The sequence below is a fragment of the Tamandua tetradactyla genome, chromosome 12 (assembly GCF_023851605.1).
Source record: "Tamandua tetradactyla isolate mTamTet1 chromosome 12, mTamTet1.pri, whole genome shotgun sequence".
NCBI lineage: Eukaryota > Metazoa > Chordata > Mammalia > Pilosa > Myrmecophagidae > Tamandua > Tamandua tetradactyla.
Window position 1 is genome coordinate 58,793,049 of NC_135338.1, and position 7,330 is coordinate 58,800,378.

A 7,330-nucleotide genomic window follows, 5' to 3' on the forward strand; every position below is an offset into this window, starting at 1 on the left:
TCCCCCACCTCCCCAGCGGATCACTCTCACCCACCGCCTGCCCCTGCCTCGAGATAAATGGCCACGCTTGAGGTTTAGGCAAGGAGCCCTGGACAGACCAGCCCTCTAGGCTGCCCCTTGTGCAGCGGCCTCTTGTCACACCTCTTCTCCCAGAAAGCAAGGGGCACTTCACCCCAGGAAACTCACCTTCACACTCAGAGATGATGAGGATCCTAAAACAGGACACCCCATGGCCTCCACAGCCTCTAGGTTTATCACTGTACAACCCGTTCCTACCTGGCGCTGTAGGATGAGTTCCCCTCCGCTGGGATGGCTAGCACCACAGTCAGGTCAGCTGGTGTACCCAAGGATGGGATTCCCACACCCTCCCCAGCAGCTCTGTGAGGGCTGCCAGATCCAGGCTCCCTCCCCATGTGGTCCTACCAACCAGCCAGTTGCCAACAGTCAAAGAGGAATCTCCCCATGGCCACCTTGGCTCTTTTCAGAGTTCAAAGCATCAGGCCTCCCAAAGGGAGAAAGAAAGAAGTCCCATATAAAGGAAACTCTTAATGTGTTCATGCTGTCTGTGAAGGGAATGAGAGCCGAGGTTGTGGCTGAGTGCACATTGAAGGAGAGCGCAGCCTGCAGCATCCAGAGAAGAGCGCTAGAAGTCAGCGAGCTGGCCTGGGAGGAGTGACAGCTTCACGGGCAGCTGCACCCGGCTGGGATGCATGGGGTAACTGTGGGAAAAAGGAGAGGAAAAGGGACAAGCAGCTTGCAGAGACCAATGAACACAGCAAAATGTTTTCTACATCCTTGCTTTTCGTTTCCTCCAGTTACAGGAGAGGAAAAAGGTACCTTTCCTACATACCAGGTGACGGTAGCTGCTTCGCTTCTCTCTACAGAGGGAAGCTTACTAGACTTGCCTCTGTTCTCCCCAAAACAACAAGTCACAGACTGAGTGGACCCAACTCCTGATGTCCCTCTCCCTATTGCCTCCCTCTCTGCCCGCCCTTCCGGTGGCCCCAGCTGCCCACACAAGGCCTGGGCCTGCTCTCCCTCTTCGCAGCTGCCCATCTCCCGTCCTCATCTTCCCTACATCCCCACAGCTCTCTGGCTCTCTGGCTGAGCCCCAGCCCCAGCCTCTCTCCCTCTAACCCAGAATAGCATTAGCTTCATTAGCCCCTGTTGGTTTGTTGCATGTTTTGCTTTTGCTTTTCTTTCTCCACCTTACCTCTGTGAAAGATTTTGTTTTGTATTCTTTAATTTTGTACCACTGGCTACATTAGTTGATATTTATCAAGTTCATTCGCCAATAATTGACCCATTATTATCTCAATTTCTCCTTTTAAATATATAGATGAGAGAAGAACCTCATTTCTACTAAATTTTTATCAACAGCTGTTAAAGTTTTTGTAGCATATATATATGTATATATACATAAATGTTATGTAGCTCAGATAGATTAGCTTTAAAAGATTGATTTAAGAAGAAAAAATAAGCAATTTTGATGCAGCTCCCCTCAATACGGCGATTCTTGTACTGAATATGAACCTGCGAACCAATCATATTTTATATCTGATTTTCAAACCATAGGGCACAAGGAATGCACTGCCAATACCTTTTTGCTTTTTGTGTGAAACAACTTTTATTATGATGCTGCGTGTTATTGTTTAAATGTACAGAAACAAAGGGTTAAAATGTGTTACTATACCTTGTTCCCTGCGCTGTTCTCTTGAGAGGAGGGAGATGCTACCTGCGCCAGTTTGAAAGGACTTATGTACCTTAGAAAAGCCATGTTTGAATTCTAATCAATCTCGTGGGAACAAAGGTTTCTTCTAATCCTTATTCAGTACTACAGGTTGGAAACTCGATTAGGTTATCTCCATGGAGATGTGACTCACCAATTGTGGGTATTAAACCCAATTAGATGGAGACGTGTCTCCACCCATTCTACCTGAAGCTTGATTAATTTACTGGGATCCTATAAAAGAAGAGACGTTTTTTGGAGACAATGCCTTTTTTTTTTTTTTTTTCCCCCCGCATGGGCAGGCACCAGGAATCAAACCCGGGTCTCTGGCACTGCAGGTGAGAATTCCACCATTGAGCCACTGTCACGCCACTTTGGGGAGAAGGCCTTTTGAGAATGATGAGAAAGCCACAGCAAAATGGAGAAAAGCCACGAGGCTGAGAGAAGCAGAGTCCACCAGTCAGAGACCTTTGGAGATGAAGGAGACTACCCCTGCGGGAGCTTCATGAAACAAGAGGCCTGGAGAGGAAGCTAGCAGAGGATGCCATATTTGCCATGTGCCTTTCCAGAGGAGAGAGAAACCCTGAACTTCATGGGCCTTCTTGAATCAGGGTATCTCTCCCTGGATGCCTTAGATTGGACATTTCTATAGGCTTGCTTTAATTGGGACATTTTCATGGCCTTAGAACTGTAAACTTGTAACTTATTAAATTCCTGCTTTTCAAAAAGCCATTCCCTTTCTGGTATATTTCATTCCGGCAGCTAGGAAACTAGAACACTACCCAACAATGAATGGAATTACCACACTTCGGTGATTCCATTCATTTGGTCCACACTGTTGGACCAGTAGTATTAACTGCTTTAGAGATTGCTTGTCATAGCTGTACACTGTCCCTTTTTAAATGTTTTCTTTTTTCTTCAATCCATATAAAACTTTTTTCCCTCTTAGCATAAAAATAGACGTAACAGCTATTTGTTCAAGGTCTTTAAGTTTATACATAAAATATGTGTATATATATATATATATATATTTGTGTTTTGTCCTTTTTTACTTTTTTACTGTTGTATGAAACCTGCATGCCACCAAATGGACATTGAAAATTGCAGTAAAGGATCAGTAGCATTAACAAAAGTTGCTTTAAAAGTCATCACATAAAATAAGACTTGAAAGTTAGTGAGGGGATTTTAGTGACACTTGTATGAGAAGCAGTTGGGAACTCTTCTGGTTTCCCCTTCAAACTCGCAGTGGGGTATCTCCACCATTAGTGCACAAACTGATGAGTGTAAAACCTCATGTGCCAAAATTCTCAGTGACTTCAGCTTTCTTCCTTTTTTGATACTGTCATTTCTGTGCACCGTGTTTTGCTGTGATGTTATATAGGTAAATGCATATATAGTTTTAATGTCACTTATAATAAGATGTGCTTGGTAGCAGATTACCCAGAAGGCATTTTAAATGAAGAGGTATAAACCCTTAAGGACCACAATTCTATCTATTAGCTCATGCAAAGGAAAACCCAGCTGCCACTTTTATGTGCCCGTATCATATAAAGTAGGTCACGAACTTTAAAAATTAAAAACAACAACAACAAAACCTAGGGATGTTGATGCTGCAAAATACTGTATGAAGCTGAATCCCATTCATTCAGTGCCATTGTAGTTGACATGAAGTGATTGTAAAACTGTCTCCCATTTTTCTCTGGTTTATTAAGATGCTAACTATAACAATTTTGGGTGACTATTTTGAATGTTTCCCAACAGTTGTGATATTACTGTTCCATTTTATGCTCTTATTCCAATTTCATTTTTAATGCTTTGGAAGTCATTTTTGTAATGAATAAATGCTTTTGCCATACGGTATCTGTAGCATGCTGTTCTGGATTAATATAAGCAACTTAGTGTGTGCACATAGCAACACAAAAATACTAATTGGGTTTTCTTTAATGCCACAAGGTGACATTTCCCCAAATCACCAAACAACAACAATAACAGCAAGAGTCTGTTGACCTTTCTTGGCCCTGATGGAAATTCCACAAAAATAAATGAAAGAGGACACTACTTTTTGCTAACACTGCTCAAAAGTCACCTGACTTTATTTTGCTGCTGTTGGTACATAGGACTGGTACATGGGAGAGGTTTGATACAACCTTGTCACACAGGTGACCACGTAGATGGCTCACTGAACCCTGAGCTTGAAATGGGAGAGAGGGTCTCTTACTCTCCTTTGCACCCCTTCAGGGATCGAAGGTTGGGATTCTCACCATTTACCCTGCAGCATGTTTACTGATACTTGTGGTATTTCTACTGCTAATACTGCAGCACCACCAACTTCACAGGACCACCATGGCACCGACGCCACAACTAAAGGACCCCTGAAAGGGCAGCTGGTACAGTGAAGGTAGCCATGTTAAGACAAAAAGTAAAAACACTCTCCAAATCAAGTGGCCCAGTGTTGCTATGGGGAAATTTCTAAGACAAGATGACCTTTTAGTTGCCTCTGTTTTATTTCTTCTAAGATGTAACATTAATACTGATCATTTATTTTCTACCTACTATCTGCTACCCTAGGATACACACTTTCCATGGATGACCATCTCTCATCCTCGCAATACCTTTGTGAGGTAGATGCTACTGTTGTTTGCATTTTGTAGACATGGAAATCGAGATGTGAACATCTTTTGTCTATGTTCGAAGTCACACAGGAACAATGAGGAGAACAGGATTTCCACCTAAGGTCATTTAACCTCAAGAGCTTGAGCTTTCACTACTACCCCAGTGTTGTTCAAAGTACTGCCTGGAGCTCAGGATCAAAATGACAGATTCCAGGGTACATTCTAGACCTGTGGGGCCTAATGCCCAAGAATCCATAGTTTTAATATAAGAGGATGAAGTGAATTTAGGCACACCAAAGGTTCAGAGCTCTACATAACCTCTGCAGACCAGGGTGAGGGAGCTCATGGAGCTAGACATACCCTGCAGGTGGGAAGGACATGCTCCCTGGAGAATGTAACATACCTTAATGGCAGGGTAGGATTGGGCTGGGAGGTCTGGGTAAGAGCTTTTCAGCCAAGAGTAAGAACTTCCCTGGTGTCTTTATCAGGAATCTGGTGACAGCTCAGTTCTGGGTGGCACAGACTTGAGGACTACATTCGTCTGGGTTATTGTCTCTTTAAGTCATATGTTGCCCAGAAACAACTTACTCAGTAAGAACCAGGGCTGCAGAACTGGCCTGAAGCCCTCCTAGGCCTCTCATCATCTAACATGACCCATTCATGTCTCTCAGGCCAGATGGGACTCCCAACACCTAGCACACAAACAGGTATCTCCAGGGGAAGCCCCATGGACCATGCCCCTTTCCAGCAGACAGAACCGATGTTGAAATGGTCCAGTCATTGCTTGACTCAGTGTGGGATTCTCAGAAGCTGCCTGAAGCATGGTGTGCCTATTTCCCCCACATGACAGGTGAGAGTCCTTGGTCATCAGATGCAGTAGTGGACTAAGAAGGCATGTGCCATTTGGTTTTATCCATCACCCAACTACTCCTTGGGAAAGTTATTCTTCCTCAGCTTGACTTTTTGGAAGGATTTTACCTCCTTGAAGTGGATCTTTTGCTGACCTCCCCCTTGCAGTTTTCACCAAGCTTTTAAGGGCATTTGTAAATGTTTCATCTTTTTTTTTTCTCCAAAACTTGAAACCATATTAGCATGCAGATCTTTCATTTTGAAAAATCTACCCAATTAAACAAGTATTTAGAGAACACTATTATAAGCTGGACTCTGAGAAAACAGATATCATCACAATAATAATCATGCTTTATGTGGGAATGGCCAACAGATCTAAGATCATGTGCAAAGTGCTGTGGAAAAGCAGATGGGGAATTTATTCTGTTGGGGGAGGGTTCTCATTGAGGTATCCTGGTTACTAATTTCAACCACATTGAACATCATTTCAGTTATTACTTAATGTTATTTTGCATCCTAATATCACTTCCCCTACTAAGCATATTTTCCAAATCCTAGAGTGCTTTCTTTTGAGTCTAAAATTATCAGAATGAAGACAATACAAACAAACTATGAGCAATTTAAGGGTAGTGACTATCTTTCATTCTTTGTTCTTTATCTGGACTAACATCAAAGGTCTTGCCTGAAGTAGAGTTTCCTAAATAGTGGAGAAGTGGATGAATGAGAGAGCTAGGATGGACTGTTTCCTATGATTATAAAGAACCCTTTATGTTTGCAGTAAATTTTCCCAGCATAAAATCTTATCTCATATTTTAGCTTTTGCTGATTCTCATGAATACTCTATGAATTAATGTGTAAGGTATTGTTTTTATTATTCAAGTTGGGAAGACAACTTGATATATATATATATCAATATATGCGTATTGATATATATATCAAATGAACCCAAGCACAAGCAGTTGGAAGTGGACATATTGAGACTTGATGCCTAAATTGCTTGACTTTTGATCTCACAGTATTCCCTTGTATCAACACAGAATCTTAGAGATTGATGTTATGCTATTAAAATTGATGATTTATTTTCATGGATTATTAGTCTTTGACTGGGTTGTGATTCGTGGATTACTAGTCTTTTTACCATTTGCAATAATCAGCATATGGTAAAACAAAAAAATGTTCAGCCAAAATTAGTTCACTTGATTCTTGTGTTTGATTGAAACACTGACTTTCAGTGAATGATTATCTTCATCTTCTGGATCTTTCAGAGTAGTAGCCGTGGTTGATCATGCAGCAGTCCCCTCTCTGACTACCCCATCGTCACACAGTGCTGTCTTCACTCTTCTGTCGCCTGGCTCTTCTATTGCAGGCTTTTTCTCTGTATAGTTGATTTCATCCACTCCCATGGCTAATTTATATCCAGATGTTCATATCTCTTGAATTTGTAACTCTGACCTGTATATCTCATCTGAACTTTAGACTTACATATCCAGATGCTTATTTGGAATCTCACAGACATTCCCTTTTAATTAAAAAATATTTAATGATTACTTGTTGTGTGTTAGGTAAGTGTATGGGCATGGGGAATACATCGGTGAAAGGATTTGGGATATGTCCTCCTTTATATATTCAAAATGGAACTTGATTTTTCAGTTGTGAAATCTAGTCTCCAGTCTGCCTTAACTTAATAAATGCACCACCATCCATCTGACCACCTATGCCAAACATTTAGGTATCGTCATGATTTTTTGTCTTACCTCTCAAATTCAGTCCATTAACAAGTTCTGTTAATCTTACTCCCCAAATTTATCTCAACTTCAACTACTTCTCGCCATCCCTACTGTCACCAGGGCTAGTCCAGGCAGACCAATATCATCTCCTGGTTGGGCTACTGCAGTGAACACCTGACTTCCAATATTAGACCTTCTGATCTATCTTCCACACCACAGCAAGAATAAGCTTCTTGAAATATCCTCATACCAATCACACTCTAATGATAACCATTGGTGCCTTTCAGTTGCATTGGGGGCAAAATTAAAACTGATTACATGGCCTATCATTAATTCTCCTATGCAATCTGACTACTGAACACTTCTCCAAGCTCATCTGGACCATTCCTTCCTCAACTACTACCTTGTAGCCA

At 41.8% G+C, this 7,330-nt stretch overlaps 1 pseudogene; it reads left to right on the forward strand.

The window, feature by feature from the left end:
* The first annotated feature begins 200 nt into the window (after positions 1 to 200).
* On the forward strand, positions 201 to 940 carry LOC143651427 (transcription factor 7-like 2 pseudogene; annotated as a pseudogene).
* The last annotated feature ends 6,390 nt before the right edge of the window (positions 941 to 7,330 follow it).